Source organism: Gasterosteus aculeatus, chromosome 2, assembly GCF_964276395.1.
Source record: "Gasterosteus aculeatus chromosome 2, fGasAcu3.hap1.1, whole genome shotgun sequence".
Classification (NCBI taxonomy): domain Eukaryota; kingdom Metazoa; phylum Chordata; class Actinopteri; order Perciformes; family Gasterosteidae; genus Gasterosteus; species Gasterosteus aculeatus.
In genome coordinates, this window is record NC_135689.1 from 5,189,656 (window position 1) to 5,212,305 (window position 22,650).

The 22,650-nt window shown below is 40.5% G+C and overlaps 3 long non-coding RNA genes across 3 annotated transcripts; 2 read left to right on the forward strand and 1 right to left on the reverse strand.

The window, feature by feature from the left end:
- Positions 1 to 418: 418 nt before the first annotated feature.
- On the forward strand, positions 419 to 7,864 carry LOC144386399 (uncharacterized). The gene is made up of 2 exons (XR_013452109.1): positions 419 to 1,240; positions 4,910 to 7,864. It is a non-coding gene; the product is annotated as an uncharacterized LOC144386399 (long non-coding RNA).
- A 6,704-nt stretch (positions 7,865 to 14,568) lies between these two features.
- Positions 14,569 to 15,583, forward strand: LOC144386401 (uncharacterized). Its single transcript, XR_013452112.1, has 2 exons — positions 14,569 to 14,876; positions 15,076 to 15,583. It is a non-coding gene; the product is annotated as an uncharacterized LOC144386401 (long non-coding RNA).
- A 1,889-nt stretch (positions 15,584 to 17,472) lies between these two features.
- On the reverse strand, positions 17,473 to 19,853 carry LOC144386398 (uncharacterized). Its single transcript, XR_013452108.1, has 4 exons — positions 19,751 to 19,853; positions 19,528 to 19,572; positions 18,764 to 18,790; positions 17,473 to 18,301 (listed from the first exon to the last, which is right to left on the reverse strand). It is a non-coding gene; the product is annotated as an uncharacterized LOC144386398 (long non-coding RNA).
- Between the last annotated feature and the right edge of the window lie 2,797 nt (positions 19,854 to 22,650).

Genomic DNA, 22,650 nt, shown 5'->3' on the forward strand with positions numbered 1-22,650 from the left:
ATCATTCTAGTACAGATGTATTTTGTCCCATTCCATAACATGATGTTTTATATTTCATTACCTTTTTAAAAAAAGCAAAAGCAACACAGCAAGAAAACATGTTCAATGTGTGACTCTAGCTTGCTACTCACAAGGTGATTTGTCTTTGCCTGCATTTTTTCCTCCAGTTAACACTTTGACACAATCATGACATTAGTTGTATAATGGTGTATTGCGTGTTCTTTATTGTCACAAACAGCGCATAGGCAAAGAGTAACTAATTATACCAACATCTTTTTGTCATGAAAGATAAATCTTGCAATTTTTTAATAATAATAATAGGCAGGGGAAAAACAAGAGGCACACCAGACTGATTTAGATACAACTTGAGTTATTAGACAACAATTGTAAATACACGGCCAGATGTATTGACACTGTTGGAGCTATATTTTTATTTTTGTTTATTTTGGGTTTAAGTTAATTTATAGCCTTACTTATTTCTTATTCTTTTCCTGTTAAAGTTAATTTGGTGTATTTTGTATTCATGCTTTACTCGTATTGTCGTTTATTGGTCACATGGTGTTATGTTCATTTGCATAAGTAGGTCAAGGTGGGAGGTACTTCAGGCTCGAGGGCATATGGTTTTTTACCAGCGTGAGAGAGGCAGCAGAAATGTCTGTGAGCTTGCTTATGTGTGTGAATAAACCGCCTCAAACTCAATCTTGTTATGGACATTACTTTGCTTTGGTACCTCTGAACCTGCGTAAAGCCTAACCATGACGTAGCCTCGAGTGGCCATTTGAGAAGTTTGTTATTATTTGTTTTTGTTTAAGTTTATGGACAAATAGCCACTACAATAAGTAAAAAACCCGCCCTGGATATATCGTTGGTTTACGTGGATACTGGACTTGTCGTTTGCTGGATTACCGTTTCGAAAGTGGATTACTCACCTGGATGCGGGAGACAAACAAAGGAAAGGGCCTAGGAGTGACGGAGGTGTGGGCTGCATACAGTGCAAACATCGAATAATACGACCCATCCGACAGTGTAAAGTTTCCCTGGACACCGTACTGGATAACGGTGAAGCTACTGGAGCGCTGGAGCTGCACTACGGAGTGGAGGATATTATTTGCTGCAATTTGAATTCGCAAAGGCCCAAAGCCTTCACAGGTAACGCGCACGGCCGCGCGCAACAACAGCTACTGCGTGCATTCAACTCCGTGTACAAAGGCAACCACCGCAACAAACAAAGTTCCACAAGGTATGTGCTGTATTCAATCTTTGCAAACAACTGTGGGTGTACATGACCGGCATCAACAAAGGGTAAAATGTCTGACGTTGCATCTAAAGCCAAAAGCGACACGGCGCTTCCTACAAGAAGACGCACAAGTTTTACTGCTAAAGGAATGATGTTTTTTATGCAAACGTGTCAGGAAAAGAGATCGATGCAATACAAACGAGCCAAATCGTACATGAATCGGATGGATAAGTTGATGCATTCTGCAGACAATATTGATGCAGTCAAGTCTCTTTTGGATCAAATAATAATATGTGTTGATGAGGCAAAACAACATCATTTATCATTTGTGTCTCTGGACATACCTCAGGATGAGAAGGAGAAACAAGATAAATATTTTGAACAAAAGGAGAAGTGTTTTTCAAGCTTTATTGATGACGTCAAAGGCTGGTTATCAAATGCAGGTCATTCATATGAACTTCCAATTAAACCACCTGATAATCAAACTGATATTGGGCCTGAGGACAGTGTATCCAATAAAGGTTCTGCAGCGCGTTCAAAGGCTGGCTCTAAATTGTCAAGGATTTCATCCAGTGCATCTGCAAAAATATTAGCGCAAGCAGAGAGAGCAGCATTACAGGAGCGCATGGCTGCTCTAAAACAAAAGCACACTTTGGAGGCGCAGGAGGAACAAATAAGACTTGAACAAGAGGAATTACGGAAGAAACGGGAACATTTAAGGAGAGAAAAGGAACATTTAAGGAGAGAAAAGGAACAACTTGCTCTGGAGGCAGAATTAAAGGTGACAAATGCAAAATTGGAGGTTCTGCAAGTAAGTTCAAAGTGTGGCTCTAAAGTGTCAAGATGTGCATCTCAAACATCAGATGGCATGAATTCTTACTTGAAAAGGTCAGAAATTCAAGGGACATATGAACTAAATCCGAATGCTGAACGCTATGTGCCCACCAATAAAAGCTCTGAACCTACCTCCAGTCGCTTGTTAAATTCTGTCCCTGTTGGTGTTCAACCCAAACATGTTGTAAAACAAATACCCATACCTAATGTCATTTCTGTGTTTCAAAGGCAAGGTACGCAATCACTTGGTTCGCAAGATGTTTGTGACGATAATCAACCCACCAATTCTCCGGACATTTTGAATATCATGCAGCGTCAAAATGAAATAACTGCGCTGTTGGTCCAACAAAACACAGCCTCTGCTCTGCCTATGAGAAATATACCTGTATTTGATGGTGATCCCCTGTATTTCAAATCTTTTCTCAGAGCCTTTGAAAATTGCATTGAGGATAAAACTCAAAATTTCAGTGATTGTCTGTACTTCCTAGAACAGTACACTAGGGGGCAACCAAGAGACATTGTAAGAAGTTGTCAGCATATGCCCTCTGAACCAGGTTATCAAAGAGCAAAAGCGCTTTTGATTGAACATTTTGGCAGTGAACATAAAATCTCTTCTGCTTACATGGACAAAATCAACAACTGGCCCTCAATAAAACCTGAGGATGTTAACGCTCTGCAGTCATTCGCTTTGTTCCTTCGAGGTTGCTCCAACATAGTACATCATATAAAGTACATGAAGGAGTTGGACATGCCAGCTAACCTCAGGACAATCCTAATGAAACTCCCATACAAGCTGAGGGAAAAGTGGAGAAATGTGGCATGTGACATACTGGAGCAAACTGGAAGCAGAGCAGTGTATGTTGATTTTGTGAATTTCAAAATTGTTTCAGATCCTCTGTTTGGAAATATTAATGATGTTTCTCCAGCCAGCTATACAAAGCTATCCATGCAAGTTAAGCAGAAAAGGAAAAGTGGTACATTTGCCACCAGCATTAATGCACCAAAGGATGGACATAAAGAAATGGAAAACTTGACAGCTCACAGTAACCAGCTCAAATGTATGTTCTGCTATCTTACCAATCACACTCTGGAAAAATGCTTTCAGTTTAGAAGAAAGACACAACAGGACAAGATTCAGTTTCTAAAGGAGAAGGGCGTTTGTTTTGGGTGCTTGAAACATGGACACACGAGCAAAGACTGTAGGGGTCGGTTGGATTGTGAAGTGTGTCACAGGAAACATCCATCTGTCCTGCATGTGGAGAAGGAGGATACTACAAGGACAACCTCCAAAGAAACTGTGAGCACTGTATCCGGGAAGCAGCAGACGTGTGGTCATATTGGGGCTGGTGAAGAGGATATTGCAGTTTTTCCCATTGTGGCTGTGCAGGTGAAAAGTCGGAAAAGTAATAAAGTTGTGCATACTTATGCTTTCCTGGATCCTGGGAGCTCTGGGACTTTCTGTACTACAAGTATGGCTGAAAGGCTGGGAGTATCAGGAAAAAACTGTAATGTAGTGTTGAGGACAATGGGGCAGACTAAAACCATTAGCACTACTATAGTAACTGGTCTGGAGGTGTCTGGATTTGACACCGATGACTTTATTGAGCTACCATCTGTTCTGACACAAACAAAAATGCCTGTATCTAAAATCAATGTGCCATGTCAGGATGATGTTGCCAAATGGGCGTATTTGAGCAGCATTAGGCTACATGAAGTAGATGCAGATGTAGACTTGCTCATTGGAACCGACTCGCCTAAAGTTTTGGAGCCATGGGAACTGATAAATAGTCAATGTGGTGGACCGTATGCAGTGAGGACCAGAGTTGGCTGGGTCATAAACGGGCCTCTTCGTGCTGGAAACTCTGAAGGTACTGGTGTCAAATCAGGATGCATTGTTGTAACTGCTAATCACATATCTGTGGAACACTTGGAAAGTATGTTGATGCAACAGTATAATCATGACTTTACTGAAAGAACAAGTGATGAACAACTTGAGATGTCAAGAGAAGACATTAAATTCATGAAAATTGTGGAGAGTACGACAGTGCTTAACAATGAACATTATTACATTGACTTACCTTTCAGAATTGACGATCCTGTTTTGCCAAATAATCGCTGCATTGCACTACAAAGACTCCAAAGCCTGAAGAGGAGATTTAATAGAAATAGTTCATTCAAGGCTCAATACGTTGATTTCCTTAACAACATGTTAGAGCAAGGATATGCAGAAAAGGTTCCCACAAATGAGCCCACTCTGGAACAAGGAAAGGTGTGGTACATTCCCCTCCATGGTGTACATCATCCAACCAAAGGAAAGTTGCGTGTTGTGTTTGATTGCGGCTGTACCTACAAAGGTACATCATTGAACAGTCAGCTCTTGCAGGGCCCAGACTTCACTAACACGCTAATTGGTGTCCTTCTTCGGTTTAGAGAAGAGCCCATCGCTGTTATGGCTGATATCAACGCCATGTTCCATCAGGTCCGGGTGCCATATAAGCACGTTAACTTCTTGCGCTTTCTATGGTGGCCCAATGGAGACACTACAGCGGAGCCAGAGGAATACAGGATGTGCGTGCATTTGTTTGGAGCTGTATCCTCTCCAAGCTGCTCAAACTATGCACTGAGGAGAACTGCTGAGGATAATGCACTGCAATATTCACCCGATGTCCTTCGTACAGTCAAGACAAATTTCTACGTGGACGACTGTCTTAAGTCCACTGTGACAGAGGAAGATGCAGTGAAGCTCATACATGGATTAACATCTCTCTGTAAAAAAGGTGGCTTCCATCTCCAAAAGTGGGTCACAAATAACTCAAATGTGTTTGCACTTATTCCTAGCAACATCAGAGCAGTGGGTTTGGAGAACATGGATTTGGACAGGGACCAACTCCCTGTGGAAAGAGCTCTGGGGATGCAATGGTCTGTTCAAGGAGATACGTTCAGCTTCAGGACTGCAGTGCAGGAACGTCCACACACTAGGAGGGGCATCCTTTCTGTGGTGAGCTCTCTTTACGACCTGCTGGGTTTTTTGTCTCCTTTCATAATCCCTGCCAAGTTACTGTTACAGGAGCTGTGCAGAATGAACTTCAAATGGGATGAGTCAGTTCCCTGTGATGTCTCTGAACATTGGTCTGAGTGGCTCTCTGAACTTCAACATATGAGTGGATTTAAAGTGGAACGGTGCATTAAACCCAAAAACTTTGGAACACAATTGAAAGCAGAACTGCATCATTTTTCAGATGCTAGTCAAATAGGATATGGCACTGTTTCATACTTGAGATTGGAGAGCACTGACAATGTGCATGTTTCATTTATCACAGGCAAAGCTCGTGTCGCTCCTCTAAAGCAACTAACCATTCCACGCCTTGAGCTTGCTGCAGCTGTGCTTGCTGTTCGAGTGAACACAATGCTGTTGAAAGAGCTACAGTTGCCATTATAAAGGTCATTCTTTTGGACCGATAGCACTACTGTTCTCAAGTACATCTTTAATGAAACAAAGCGCTTTCACACATATGTTGCCAATCGTGTCAGCACCATAAGAGAATCCACAGACAAAGATCAGTGGAGGTATGTAAACACCAAAGACAATCCTGCAGATGAAGCTTCTCGAGGACTAAGAGCTTAGGAGTTTGGAAAAGGAAAATGGCTAAAAGGACCGGACTTTTTGCACTTGCCCCCCACCAGATGGCCGAAACTCGACTTGGACGCCTCTTCCATTCCATCGGATGATGCAGAGGTGAAAAGGGAACTTAAGGTGAATGCTGTTACAATACACAGTGACAATCCCCTCAGTCAGCTCATTCACTATTTTTCATCCTGGAGAAAGCTTAAAACATCAGTGGCCTGGCTGTTGGAGCTTAAAGAAAGACTTTTACTTTTGAGCCGAAAGAGAAAAGAATATGTGGTCAACCAGAATGAGAATGTGGAAAAGGAGATTAAAAAATTCAAAGCCGCACTTGGAAAATCCAACTTGACACCAGAGCGGTTGGAGGAAGTCGAAAAGGCAATAATTCAGTTTGCGCAAAACCAAAGATTCAGTACTGAAATTTCCTCACTAAAACATGACCCAAAGACTGTTTTTAAAGACAGTCCTCTGTATCGCCTCGACCCCTTCATCGAAGATGGCATCCTCAGAGTTGGTGGACGTCTGTTTAAGTCTGTTCTGCCGTGGGAGGTAAAGCATCCTGTGATTCTGTCAAAGGATTTGCATGTTTCCCAGCTCATATTGCGTTACATCCATTGCCAACTTGGACATGCTGGACGCAATTACATGCTGCACAGATTGAGACAGAAGTATTGGATCATAAATGCCAACTCTGCGGCCAGGAAGATTCTCTCACAATGTACAGTGTGCAGAAGGTACAGAGGAAAGCTTGGAGAACAGAAGATGTCCGACTTACCGGAGGAACGAGTTGTGCCTGATAACGCACCCTTTACAAATGCGGGAGTGGACTATTTTGGACCATTGGAGGTGAGGAGAGGGAGAACTGTGCTGAAGCGATATGGAGTGATATTTACCTGTATGAGTAGCCGCGCAGTACACCTTGAGGTGGCACACTCCCTCGACACAGACTCCTGCATTAATGCTGTGCGAAGATTTATCTGCAGAAGGGGACCTGTGACAAGTATAAGGTCAGATAATGGCACAAATTTTGTTGGTGCGAAGAAGGAACTGAGGCAGGCATTGGCCGCTTTAAATCACTCTAAAATTGAAAGGACTTTTGTGCAGGAAGGAATGACGTGGAGTTTTAACACCCCAGCTGCATCTCACCAAGGTGGCGTTTGGGAGCGTCTGATTCGCTCTGTGCGCAGCGTACTTACCTCTGTTATTGGACATCAACTGCTGGACGAGGAAGGCCTGCAAACGCTGTTTTGCGAGGTGGAGGCGATACTCAATGACCGGCCAATAACTAAGGCTTCAGAAGATCCCAATGATTTAGAAGCGCTTACTCCAAATCACATTCTCCTGTTAAAAGGCAAGCCCATTCTGCCATTAGGTCTGTTTGAGAAATCTGATCTGTACATTAAGAGGAGATGGAGGCAAGTGCAGTACGTTGCGGAGCTTTTCTGGAAAAGATGGACAGCGGAGTATTTGCTTGTAATGCAAGAAAGGCAAAAATGGACGAAGCAAAAGAGAAACTTTATTCCAGGAGATATTGTCGTAATCGCTGATGCCACAGCTCCAAGAGGCTCATGGATGATGGGCAGAGTGCTAAGCGCCATAGCTGACTCCCGAGGACTGGTTCGCTCTGTGAAGGTCCAAACGAAGATCAGCGTCCTGGACAGACCAATAACCAAGCTCTGTCTTCTCTTGGAGGCTAATAATTGACTATACAACTCATTCTTTCTCCTATCTCTGTCTTCCATCTGTTTGTTTCTTTCAGATATGGAGAATCCGAAGATGTGAAGATTCCAGTTTAATGCTTAAGCTACAATTAGAAAATAGCTCCTTTGTGTTAAAGCTAAGGTTAATTGTGGGTAAAGTACCGTTACAATTAGGGGCTGGGTTGTTGGAGCTATATTTTTATTTTTGTTTATTTTGGGTTTAAGTTAATTTATAGCCTTACTTATTTCTTTTTCTTTTCCTGTTAAAGTTAATTTGGTGTATTTTGTATTCATGCTTTACTCGTATTGTCGTTTATTGGTCACATGGTGTTATGTTCATTTGCATAAGTAGGTCAAGGTGGGAGGTACTTCAGGCTCGAGGGCATATGGTTTTTTACCAGCGTGAGAGAGGCAGCAGAAATGTCTGTGAGCTTGCTTATGTGTGTGAATAAACCGCCTCAAACTCAATCTTGTTATGGACATTACTTTGCTTTGGTACCTCTGAACCTGCGTAAAGCCTAACCATGACGTAGCCTCGAGTGGCCATTTGAGAAGTTTGTTATTATTTGTTTTTGTTTAAGTTTATGGACAAATAGCCACTACAGACACATTTGACCGCATTTCTAGGTACAGACACTGAACGCTGAATTAAAGGTCAAACCCGCTGGGCACGACTGGATGTAAAATCTTCCTTGAATGCCACATTGGATAAATCGTTTTCGGTCAGTTGGATGAGGAAAGTATCTGCCTGCCTTTCCATAACAGAGGTGTGCAAACGAAGTAGTAGGTGGCTCTGGGTGGGCGTAAGTGGTGGTAGTGGGCATGATTGTTGTTGTCGTACGGGGAGTTGCAATTGTTGTGATGGGGTCACTAGTTGGTCTGGGATAGTCACAAGCCTTTATGGAATGTCTATACACCAAATAATGTGGGCATTTCTTGAGGAAGGCCTGTCCCCAATAACAGTAGTAATATGTATGTGGGTCTTGGGGGTTGGGGTATGGCCCATTTTGTCTTCCATGGCAGGGGTTTCCAATAGTGGGTGTCGCTATTGTCGTGGTGGGAGGACTGGTTGTAGTCATTGGAGTTGTGGTGGGAGGACTGGTTGTAGTCATGGGAGTTGTGGTGGGGTCACTGGTTGTAGTCATGGGAGTTGTGGTGGGAGGACTGGTTGTAGTAATGGGAGTTGTGGTGGGGTCACTGGTTGTAGTCATGGGAGTTGTGGCGGGAGGACTGGTTGGAGTCATTGGAGTTGTGGTGGCGTCACTGGTTGTAGTCATGGGAGTTGTGGTGGGAGGACTGGTTGTAGTCATGGTAATTGTGGTGGGGTCACTGGTTGTAGTCATGGGAGTTGTGGTGGGGTCACTGGTGGTAGTCATGGGAGTTGTGATAGGAGGACTGGTTGTAGTCATGGGTTCACAGATTTCATGAGATGAACTGCCTGTTACAGGTGATCCAGGATAGTAACAAGCAGTTATGGAATGCCTATACAACAAATGTTCTGGGCACCTTTGGATGTAGGTGCGTCCCCAAACACAGTTGTAATACGAGTGCTGATCATTGGGGTTGGGGTACAGCCCATCTGGTCTTCCATAACAAGGGTTTCCATGCGATGTTTTGTAAATTCGAAGATTTCTCGCAAAGCCAGGTACACCTAAAATAATCATTTTCAGATATATATATTAATTGGCTGTATAAACGTAATAAAAAGAGAATACAACAAAGATGATGAAATTGAATCGTATATATACTTAAAACTACTAATCGGCTACTTCGCTTTGTTAAAGACATAATTGATTTAATAGCGATTCTGTTGATGATGACTTTTACATGTCATGAACTTACCCAAGCTGGCGATGATCAAACAGAGACCTTGAAAGTGACACACTTGTTAGTACTGAGTTCAAACTAAGATTAACAGGGGCCTGTGCAAAGAAGTTTTTGCTTATCTGATTTGACCTTACACTGCATGAAAAGTGAGATTTTCGTCCCCGTAAATGCCCGGAAATCTCCCTAATTTCCGACAATTTCCGACAATTTGCAACCCGCGCACGTCGCGTTTGTCTCTGCCACAAATTGTCGGAAACGAACCATGACGTATGTGGAGAGCTGGCGGAGGTGCGAATGGCCCAAATTAGCATATGAATGCAGCGAAACCGCGGGTGGCCGAGCCGAGCGGGCTTGAATATCCTTACTCCTTATTGGATGAAACCACAACTTACTAACAAATGAAATCACTCGTGATTGGCAGCAAAACCACACCTGGGCAGGCCAGGCTTGAGTTTCCTTGTTCATGATTGGATGAAACCACAACTTTCAATCACTCGTGATTGGTTGGCAGATCTGTCGCTATTGGTCACCCACCTCATTTTATTTATATATATTTATATATTCATAATATGCTGTATATTCATTTCATGGTTATCCTATGCAGGCTACTACACTATTATTAGGATACCAACCAGGACATCAATGAATTTATAGAGAAATTGAACCTTTGTCACAGGTTTATGCAAAGAAAGAGCTTTATTAACAACACACAAACAACAACTACATACAAAGTGAGGATCTGCCCACACTTGGGTAACGGCGGTTACCCAACCCTCTTTCTTCTTTCTTCTCGCTCGACTCCGCGCTGAATCCTTCGCATCCCGTCTCAAAATACGTCTCACAGGCGGCTGGAAAACAATTAAATGAGTGTGGTATGAATACAAAAAAAATCAAACGCAAGTCACGAGAAAAAAACAGTAAACCGTGTCACTTACACACAATGACGTCGTCTAAATCTGGACTTTTCCCGGAGCAAATACGACGTCACCGCCTCATTCTTTCCGCTATCTTGGGATTGTGCGCCCGTCTGCTCTTCTTTGAGTCGGTTCCTCCAGAGCCGCCAACCTCTCCTCCATGGACAGAAACCTGGAGAGTCCCGAACGCTCCAGTGGAGCGAACCGCTCGTTGATATCGGCAGTTTGTTGTTGGAGTTGACGAGACGATCCACTGAGAGCATTCAGCAGCTTCTTCTCGTCTGTCTGCGGACTGGCCGAAAGTTGGTGACCGCGGAGAGTAGTTGAAGGCGAGTTGAACGCGAGACCTCGCCCAGCCATTATTCACGAAGCAGCAAAAACCAAACAAAGGAACTGGAGATACAGTTCTTCTGAATATAATAACACACGTGTCTGTTTGTATGCTCGTCTTGCAAGTACTGCTGTCTGAGTCCTGCCTATGACCTCACACGTGATTGGACGAGGAGTCTAAGGGTCCTCCAATCACATACGAGGTTATTGTTATACGGAAGGACCAGTATTTTAGGAAGACAAATGGTTGTTTTGGTGTCAGCAGAACAACTTTTCCTAGAAAACTGTACAGTGGTGCCTCTTTCTCCATTCCACCAGACAATCTTGAGTCTGACAGACATGCAATGTTGACAATGTATCATCACATGTACCCTTGTGTCACTGAGGTTGAATGTTTTGCCATGACATGTAAACGGGTAACATATATGAATGTAACTTACTCAATCGATAGATGCAGAGCATAAAGGTCAGCATATGTTCATGCTAAGTGGTGTGGAAACACTAACAGTTTTGAGGAACCCGTCCTTGACCCTCTAGCAGAACTACGACCAGCCATTATAAAGCCGTTTATAGTTGTTAATGTTGTGTCAAAGGGTACGGCATTTAAACATGTTCTTGCACAAGTTTCCTGGCTTCATCCCCACCCGGACAGACATTTTTATGGAAAGCCAATAGAAGTTTGGGGCTTGCAGGGAACAGATACGTCATACCCAGCATCATTTCTGCCAGTTGAGCGCATTGCTAGAAGAAGTAAGTCACTTTGGATAAAAGCGTCTGCTAAATGACCTGTAATGTAATGTAATGTAATAAAAGATGTGTGGTTAATACATCCTCTGTGCATTTAAGTAAGACCAAAGAAAAGGTCACTGTAGTCCTGCCACTATGCACTGTAGTTGAGCTCTAGGAGACTGTGATATCTGCAGACCCCTCATGCTGATTCCATGCAAACAACAGTTTGCATGGAATGCTCATTTTACCTTGATTAAAACTGATCTATTTGTACCAGAGATTTTCTTACCTTTTAAAAAAATGTCACCTGGGCTAAAACTCCCTCTGCGACCCTGATTTGCGTTTGTATAGCTCACAGCATTTTCATTTACATGTCAAAGCCTCCCCTAGAATTAGGAGGAGGGGGGACATGGGGGGAGAACTGCCAAGGGAGGCCCACATCAATTTCTGACAATTTACGGCAGTTTTCGGCGTTGCCCGCAAATTGCCGCAAACCTGAAATTCCACGACAATTTACAGTGCCGCATACTGCCGAAAATCCCACTTTTCATGCAGCGTCTGGTAAGTATTAACGTAATAGTTTGTTATATACGGGGGTAATAATCATAACATTAATAATGTCTAAAAATACCAGTCTAAATTGTTGTGGCCAAATAGAAATTAATTTCCATCGATGAATCCATCACCTGACGGGGGTCATGCAACAGGCCGCAACACAGCTGGACCACCACCCTATGGGTAGGTTTGTCATAATTATTACATAACCGCCTGGGCCCATGAGTTCAACACTTTTTATCATTATCCGATCAGATTCGGCAGAGTTTAAAACCAAAGAAAAACATCATTAGGATAACTTTGTTATCCAATCTATGATAATAGAATAGGCTCTATGCACAGCTCCACTACTTCCTGAACTTAAGGCTGGTCTTTTATTTCCTGCCTTACATTATTGGACAAACTGATTAATCCACGTGTGTCTGAGTCACAATGGTCAGACACACGTGGATTAATCAGTTTGTCCAATAATGTAAGACAGGAAACCAAGGAGCTGCCTTAAATTCAGGAAGTAGTGGAGCTGTGCGAAGAGCCCATTACTGTATGTGAGTAAATAGTATGTGAATGACTCTTGGCCCTGATGAAAATTATTTGCTATTATTTTTGCTTAATGATCAGAATCGTTTACGTTCATCTTTTTACGAGCTCACATGTCACAACATATTGGGATCTTGTTGACCAGCTATTTCCAGTATTGAAATGTTTTATTATATTTAAAGTATACAAAGATTATAAATAGGGCAGATTTTGGTCATAGTACATTTATTTTCATTATTGGTACTGATAATCAAAAGTTATTTTCATGGGCTTAGTTGGGGGTTCGCTGTCTTGTCTTGATTTAAGAGTTAAGTAAGGGGGGAAGCAGGATCTGCCAAGCAGGCAGACACGAGTCTGACAGGATGGGGAGTCAGTTTATGTCCTGGCTGAGGAATGTAAGGTCTGCGGGTCAACTAGAAGATTTACCAGCCAAAGGGGGGTTAGAGACACACCAACACTATTCAACATACACACTCTGTTTACGATGTTTACGTTAAGTCAGGAGTCTGGACATTGGATGTGACCGGATCTTAGATGCGGTAGGTGGAAGGTCCTCCTCTACGCCAGTTTAGGGCCAATAGAAATATTTCCTTCTCTGTCTTTCAAGGGTTATAAAACATGATGTTCTTGCTGATGTTAGTTAGTTGTTCTTCCGGCCTGTGTGCTGCCTGAACTGCTCCTGCCTTTGCAAACGCAGCGCTGATACTTGACCTGTGATCTGACAAATAAATTTTCCAGAACGAGAGAAGTTATTCGGCTGAATTTTTGATAACCCCGACCAGGCTCCAAATCTTGAACACGTATTCTTACAGTACTGGCCATCATATACATAAAAAGAGTAGACAGCCCCAGTTGTCAAGGCAGCATCTTTCTGTCTATGCCAGTCAGTTCTTTGTAGTTATTGGTCAAATCTCTTCTGGGCAATTTGTGTTTAAAGAAATGTCATTTCTGGTTCCATGTAATTTTATTATAGGTCTGCCAAAGGGGGGACCATTGGTCCATCACCCTACAGAGGCCATACACCCAGCCCATCACTGTATGACCTCAACACCTCTGGTCCATCACCTGGTGGAGGCCATACACCCAGCCCATCACCGTACAGCCTCAACACCTCTGGTCCATCACCTGGTGGAGGCCATGCAGCCAGCCCATCAGCGTACAGCCTTAACACCATTGGTCCTTCACCCTACAGAGGCCATACACCCAGCCTATCACCATACAGCCGCAACACCTCTGGTCCTTCACCTGGCAGAGGCCATGCAGCCAGCCCGCAAGAAAATGCATGGACACCATGTGAGGATTGTAAGGGGGAGTTTGAAAGAATCCTACAGGAAAAGAGAAGGATCGATGAAGTCATCTCGAGAATAGCCAAGTCATTTCTAATTGCTAATTCATTTGTGATGTAATTGTTCTGTAATTGGGCCTTGAACACATAACTCTGTTTGAACTATCCTAGAAAAAAGGCAGAAAAGTGGGTTGTGGCGTTAAAAAGTGTAAATGGTATGGGAAGGTTTATAAACTAAGCTTATTTATTGCACATAATCCTTTATATTGTTAACAAATTAGAAATAACACTTAACAATTAAATTATAGCAATAATATATTATAGCATGAACATAATTTAACAGCACAAGTCATTATATTAATTATTATTGTGATAGTTTAATAAAAGTACATGAATGGGCTAAAGGTGATCAAATTAATCTGAACTGGTACAATTAAGTAAAATCTATTTTCACTCCTTTTTCCTCAATATTAATATAAATTAAGTGCAGCAGTATTAGTTTTGAGTTCTTGTTTAATCTTCTTGGGCGGGCCATCCAAGTAAACGGGACATATATGCATCTATTGGTCCCATAAGTGCAATAACCATCAGCTGTGGAAAAGGGGAATACTCGGGTATACATCATTGGAAGATGGATGTTTAGAATTAACACAAGACATCAGCTGTAATCAATATAATCAAGGCTTGACAAAAAATGACAAGAAAAAAAATGAAATGTTTTCTTGTGACAAGAATTAAGATTTTTTTTTTTTATGGTTTGTTTGTCAAGCCTTGGTTTTATTAATGATCCCTCAAGTGTTTATTCTATATACCTCCCACAGACATATTCCAAAGTGTCTCTCTAAATATTTTTGTGGTGTTGTAGCCTATGCAAGGTTATCTAGGCATGTTCAAAAATAAACTTGCGTGCCATTAAAGCTCTTTAATCATTTTAAAGACTAGCTTGGTATTTTCTCACTCCTGTATTGTTTGTACTATTTTTCCTTTTCAGATCCAGGCCAGGTCAGAGAGCTTCAGACTCTCTGCGACTTCATTGGAGAGAGATATTGTGGCAGCCCAGTTTCACCATCAGGCCAGCAGGAGCTGTTTCCTGGGAGCGGCATATTCATCTCATCATTCCGCCTGGCTGCCATGAATCACGCATCAAAACCAAATTGCATGCGTCTGTTTCATGCACTTTTTGATAATTTCTTCACTGTTGAGGAGTGTCAAAATGCAGTGCCCTTTGGTCACCCTGGCAACAACCCCTCCGGAAAGGAAGGAAAGCAGGTCCTTGACCGTAAAAAAGTTGACGGAATCCTAAGTAAGTTTTCTTTTTTTTTTTTTTAAGGATAACACTTGTTTTATTTATATTCATGATTGGCCAAAAAATCTTACTTGCTGATTTGCAATTCTCTGAACTGAAATGGACGTCTCACGGTGAAGTGCAGTTGTATATGGTCTATGTGGTCATTTTTTTTGTCAAATTACTCATGACTGATTTTAATGCTCTTGTCTTACAGCTTATGTCCTGAGATGTGCAACTCTACCGGACTGGGAACCAATTGAGGAGGCCAAGCTCAAGAAAGCCTTTGTGAACAAATGTAGGGCCAGAGCAGGCTCTAAGGAGTAGGCCACTGATATAGCCTGTCCTATGTGGACCGCTATCTCTCTCTTTTTCTTATTCATTTTCATGGTAATATGTTAATATAGTTAGTAGTAGTAGTAGTAGTAGGAAACGGGACCGCCAGACCGGTAATGACCATGGCAAATTCACATATGGTAGTCTACTGCCGGCAACGGTACCGATCGGGTCAGAATGAACACCATCAACGACAACAACTCCTATTGGCTGCTCCCATTCACCTACGGTTCAACCTCGGAGTTGGTACATTCCCTTTCTGGTTGTTGATATTTGTAAATTTGTCTTGGTGTTTGTAAAAGTGTGTTCTTGGTAATTTGTAACTTGTAAATGTGTTATGGTAATGTAATTTGTTTTATGATATGTAAAAAAAAATTCTAAAATTTAAATTGGTCTCCAGATCTGTAAAAGTGTTTCAGATTTTGAAGTGTGTGTGTGTGTGTGTGTGGTACTGATGTTACACGAATACAGTTTTCAATATTGAGTATTGTTTAGTTATTTCTAATTAATAAAGATAATTAATCTTTAAATTGCATTCTCAATTTCTTCTTGTATTTCTCAAATATACCTCAGATATCATTCTCATATATAGCTTCAGTAAGACATTAAAGAGAAATAATCAAGATATGGAAGAGACGTTGGACACACAATAATAAGATCTCTTTTAAGGCTCATAATTCTCAGATTTGTCATGTTATTCTTCAAATAACCGAGACACAATTGAGATCAGGGGTATACAATTATGAGATCTCTGCTCTGTCTATCCCACTTCTCAAGTATTGCTCAAATGGTATTCTCAATTTAACCTCCTTTGTCTTACTCGTGTCTTGTCTCTTTTTAGCTTATGTCTTGCTCCTAAGGGACCCTTAGGAGAAGTAACTGAGAAACAAATGATCACAGAATGATATGAACATGAGAAGCTCAAATTGAGCTCGAGAGATGAGATTGAACAACAGATGAGCAACACATTTTTCTATGCACTCTATATGACTATTAAGACCCTCGAGTTCAGAATAAACTAATTAAACCTCTATCTCAAGTTTCTTTACTTCAGTATTCCAGGACTCAATCTATAATAATGTAATAATGTTTTATTGTACGGTTATTGGTTTTCTTCCACCACTACGTTTCCTTGGGACTCAAACGTCAAAACAATTCTGACATGTTTTGACACTGGAAACTAAACTCCAGCTTTCATGAGGACAGCTACGAAGTAAATACAACAACCCCTAAAGCATTTGGCTGAAAGTTGCCAGTTGTTAGGTCTCTTGATAGAGCGAAACATCGGTGGAACAGGGAAACTCAGCTCTCCTGAAAGAGACACAAGCTAAAATGGCCGTATGGATGCACTGTGTTCATCCATGTCACCCCAAAAAACGATGTGTAAGTGATCAGATCATAAACCAATAAAACTTTCAAATTAAGAAAGTTGTTCATGGATACTTTGCTGTTCGGGTATTCCATTAACTTATATTATTTAACCTAAGTTAAAAGAGGGATCTGAAATAATACAATCTTAGTTTAACCTGCCACCACTCCAGTATGAAACAAGATCAAGTTGTCATTATGAACCTTTTCAACAACATAGGAATCTGTTGAATACAACCTGGTCATTCCATCAGCCCAGATCGTGTTGTTTCTATCAAGCTAACATTCAATAATAATGGCTGAGTCTATCTGTGTAAAATTATATTTTCTTGCGATTGTCGTGAACCACAGCATCAACAAATACTAGATTAACTAAAAATCACTACATTTTGGTCGTTTCTGTCTGAAGCCGGCAATATACTTTTTTTTTTACACAGAATATAACATAGATATTATACTCTATCAAGCCAATAAGTATTATACATTTACATTTTCCCTATATTGAAGATTAGTATAGCATATAAATCAGCAAACAGCGTGCATTATAGAACGTACTTTGTTTTTTCAAAAAACAAATATAGTGAGTTTCAGGAAGTTGCAGTATCCTTTAGAATTTAGATTATATCATTCTAGTACAGATATATTTTGTCCCATTTCATCACATGATATTTTATATTTTATTACCTTTTTAAATAAAGGTGTCCTTCTCACTTTTACCCAAGAAAGACTATTATTGGTTTAAACATTAAAAGGTAAGCTGTGCTGTCACCTCAAATGTATCAATATCAATTCTTTCACGCAAAAAAACATAACATGTTTAATGTGTGACTCTCGCTCGCTACTCTCAGGTGATTTGTGTTTGCCTGCATTTTTTCCTCCAGTTAACACTGTGACACAATCATGACATTGGTTGTATAAAGGTGTATTACGTGTTCTTTATTGTCACAAACAGCGCATAGGGAAAGATAAAACTAATTATACCAACATCTGTTTCGTCATGGAAGATAAATCTGAAAAAAATGTTTTGAAAACAAAACCATAAAATAGTCTTTGATTCACATATAGTAAATTAAGTATGCAACAACCTTTTATATATGTAAAAATTGTTATAAGTAATTAAGGCAGTCGACCCAAACAAGAGACCCACCAGACTGATTTAGATATACCTTGAATTATAAGCCAACGATTGTAAATATACTGGCAGATGTTTTGACCTATTTGACTGTATTTCTAGGTACAGACACTGAACGCTGAATTAAAGGTCAAACCCGCTGGGCACGATTGGATGAAAAATCTTCCTTGAATGCCACATTGGATAAATCGTGTTGGGTCAGGATGAGGAAAGAAGCGGCCTGCATTTCCATTACAAAGGTCTGCAAATGATGTAGTAGTTGCCTCTGGGTGGGCGTTAGTGGTGGTAGTGGGCATGGTTGTTGTTGTCGTATGGGGTGTTATTGTTGTTGCAATTGTTGTGGTGGGGTCACTGGTTGTAGTCATGGGATCACAGTTTTCATGAGATGAACTGCCTGTTACAGGTGATCCAGGATAGTAACAAGCAGTTATGGAATGCCTATACAACAAATGTTCTGGGCACCTTTGGATGTAGGTGCGTCCCCAAATACAGTTGTAATACGAGTGCTGATCATTGGGGTTGGGGTACAGCCCATCTGGTCTTCCATAACAAGGGTTTCCATGCAATGTTTTGTAAACTCGAAGATTTCTCGCAAAGCCAGGTACACCTAAAATAATCATTTTCAGACATGTAAAAATTCCTGTTAAACCATAAATGCTGAAAATGTAATTACAAGAGAATACAACAAAGATGACATACTTAAAACTACTAATCCACTACTCAACTTAGTTAAAGACTTAATAGCGATCCTGTCAATTATGATTTTTACATGTCATGATTTTTCCCAAGCTGGCGATGATCAAACAGAGACCTTAAAAGTGACAAACTAATTAGTACTGGGCTTTAACAAGGATTAACAGGGCCTGTTATTTATTATATATATATATATATATATATATATATATATTAATTGGCTGTATAAACGTAATAAAAAGAGAATACAACAAAGATGATGAAATTGAATCGTATATATACTTAAAACTACTAATCGACTACTTCGCTTTGTTAAAGACATAATTGATCAAATAGCGATTCTGTTGATGATGACTTTTACATGTCATGAACTTACCCAAGCTGGCGATGATCAAACAGAGACCTTGAAAGTGACACACTTGTTAGTACTGGGTTCAAACGATTAACAGGGGCCTGTGCAAAGAAGTTTTTGCTTATCTGACTTGACCTTAACAATCGGAATCCAGCCAAGCAGCCCCATGAAGCTGGTTTTCAACTTTGTAAATCAAACCAGGGTTACTAATCTGATAATGAGCCGGTTCACTTAAAACCGGAAGTGTTTACAGCATCTGACCGATCACAAAAATGAAAAAGTCTGTCATCAGCAGACCGCTGCAATCTACAAACATTGTAGTAACATCGTTTCCAATCAGAAATGATGAAATAACAGCTGGTAAAAAAATAACCTCACTATGTTAATGAGAAAATTAACAGATATAAAGTCTACCATTAGACCCATCAGTCAACCATTGTAATTACACTCAGATCTATCTATCCCAAGATGAAGCAGTCATTAACTTAATTGGTTGGTGGTAATGTTCTTTAACTTTAACTTTTTCTTAATAGTGAACATTTAATATTTATGTGCCATGTGTAGTAAAGAAAACATTCCTTTCAATTTAACTTTCAACTGAAAGGCAAAAAAGAAATATTACTAATTAAACTATCCACTAAACAATTAGATATTGGGCAAGTTATAGCAAAGGAGCTTGTAAAGAGCGCTTGGTAAGATACCAAATGAGGTAAACTAGAAAATATGTTTTTATGATTTTGTTAAACTGACGCTTTTAATTTAAACATTTACTTCAACAGTGTGCTTACCTGCAGTTAGAGTGAGCTTGAACATTTTGACACGGTTTGGATGCGCTGAAAGAGAAGCATGTGATTAATATGCACCATGAAAAATTTTCAGGACATGTTGCTGTGCAGCACAAACCCAAACATACAGTATCCCTGCGTTTTATACAGTTATAGCAATATAAATAGTACTAAAATGACACAAGTAAAAACGGATGGTTAGGATCAAAGTAAAAGTTATACTTACAAGTGGTGAAAGAAGCATACACTGTCTCTGCTGTGTCTAGTGACTGACGGATGACTTGTAGCGATGCTTTATATGGTCGAGGAGGTGTGGCAAATATGTAGGTCATAATGTTCCAATTTCTTAATAGTACACTTGACAAGTTATGAGGAATTTGGCTCAGACAACAGGCTAGGAAGGTTTGGCATCTGATAAAGATGCCTCCCTTTTGAGGTGGCGTGTCCAACTAATAACAGGACCAGGCATAGCCAAGAACGCATTGTTTATGGCACATTGTGATTCTAACATCTGAATCTCCTCCTCCGCGTTTCAGCTTTGGAAAGCCAATTGTGAAGTTTAACAAAGTTCGTAAATGATTCACTGCATATATTAGCTGTTGCCCTTTTTTGACTATCTTCTATACCCTGGAGATGGTTGTGCATTAAAATCCCAGCTTGTCAGGCACCAACAGCCGGGACACATTCAAAGTCACTTTTCCGTTATTCACATTTCTGATGCTTGTTTTAAACTTTGACAATTCCTTGTGTGAATTGCTAAATGCATCAAGGTCTAAGTAATGTTTTAGCGGCAAAGAGTTTGAAAAGGTGTTAATAACCGAGCTGGAAACGTTTTTATGATTGCCTCATTATTTTAGTATAAAACAAACTACACAATGTCCCACTGGTCACAGTTCTGACTAATTATGAATCAATATTTCAAAGGATTACCAATTTAAAAATAGTAATTTTAGGGGTATTTGTGGATTGGGTTGAGCTAAGGTTTTTTTAAAATAATATCATAATGTCGCATGGTCAATTTTCCTCATTGCTTGCACAAAAATCAATATTCATACTTGAAGGACAAACAATAGATACTTGTCGAATTTAAGACAATCGCGCTGCTATAAACAACAAACTATAAACTTGGTGTGGAAATGCTTTTCCACTGTCAGTATGAATAATAGATATATTTACTTTAAATGTAAGATATATATGCAACACTATCAGATGACGTCAGGTGTGTTAAATTAGCAGACCAAGGCGAGTTTCCTTGGTGAAATGTGGAACAGCATGTAAGGAAAATCTAATGACGCAGTGATTAAAATTCCCCAACAAGAACACAAACATTTCACACCCAATTTCCTGATTGGCTGTGCGTGTAACCAAGTTGATTGACACAGTTGAAAAACATTCTCTGGTCTGCAGGGTTGCATGAAGCCTGTTGATATCTCCAAAATATGGTTATTTAGAAGTTTCACCATTTTTGACATCTCCCCATTTTGTACTGTTAAAAACTGGAATTCAAATAGACCTAAATAGACTTTCAACACAACATGCACAGTACTTTAAAGGTGCAAAATACATAAAAATGTTCATCCATCCTTCTTGGCCAGATAGCTGAAGCTCAGTTAGATTGAACGGTACAGCCATTTTCAAATCTTGCCAAAGATTGTCAACTGGATTGAGGTCTGACCTTGACTGGGCTATTTTCAAACATTAACATGCTTTGATGCGTCTAAACCATTCCCTTGTAGCTCTGACTCTATGTTTAGCGTCATAGTCCTGCCGGTACATGATCCTCTGCCCCAGTCTCAAGTATTTTGCAGACTGCATCATATTTTCTTGAAGGATTGCCATTCATTTGGCTTTATCCACCTGTCCTTCAATATATTCATAGTACAAAGCCAGATTCTACTTGAACTTGAAGAACAAGCTGTAGAGCTCCACCTACACATTAATTAAAAATAGCCTACAGCTTTTAAGAACTACTTTTCCACCATATGTATGGTCTAAAGCAGCGGTTCCCAAACTCGAGAATGCCGCGGCCCAATTTGAAATCTGAAAATCTTTTGCGGCCCACCCAAACCTTTAATCACAACTCTGATCAAAACATAAACTAGGGATGATTAAATGACCTTAAGAATTTAACTGACTAAAAATGTATTAACCGCCAATGTATGTTTTGTATACCATTTTCTCCGGCCGTGTTTTCCGCACAATAAGGCGCACCTTCAATGAATGACCTATTTTACGACATTTTTCATATATAGGGCGCATCGGATTATAATGCGCATAAGATACTGCAGTCAAACGTTAGACGTCGGGGCGGGTGGATGGGGGGGATGTGGGGAGGTCGAGATGGTGCTTTCAGGGTCCAATCGATGCTGCAAGGTGCTCCATATCTCACGCACTTGAGCGCCCGCTCAGCATCTCGTCGTCGTAGACCGAGCTCTGGCATGTTTGGCAGAGCGCCTTGAGCGCCGTCCACAACCAGTATGGATCAACCGATTAACCAATTGATCCATATATAAAGTGCTCCGGATTATCAGGCGTACTGTCGTTTTTTGATAAAATGAAAGGCTTTTAAGTGCGCCTTGGAGTGCGGAAAATGCGGTATATTTACTTTAACACTACAAGAGGGAGCCCCATTTGACATTGTTTTGTTTGGCGGCGCCTTTTGTTGAATAACGACAGGCGGACAAGAGCAGCCGTTTCGAGCGAGAGCCTTATTGTTTTATTAATCTGTCTTAATCTAAATTGTTTTTTGCTTCATCAATTAATGTTTCACATACTAATGTGCCGCATCATAAATACTTTGATATTAACTTCAAACTTTTCAAAATTGAAAATTAAGAACATTTTATTTATTTATTGTAAATGACCTCTCGTGGCCCACCTGCAGTACCTTCACGGCCCACACTTTGGGAATCGCTGGTCTAAAGATATGTGTTATGCAACATTTTGCTATGACTACGGTGTGTAATTAAAAATAACATGACCACAACAAGGTTACTTTCCTTATTGAGATGTGGAACAGCGTAGGAGGAAAATGTAAGGACACAGTAAGTCAAAATTATCCAGAAAGAAAACAACCCCTTAATGCGCAATTGCATGGAACAGCTTATAATTAATCGCTCATAATTA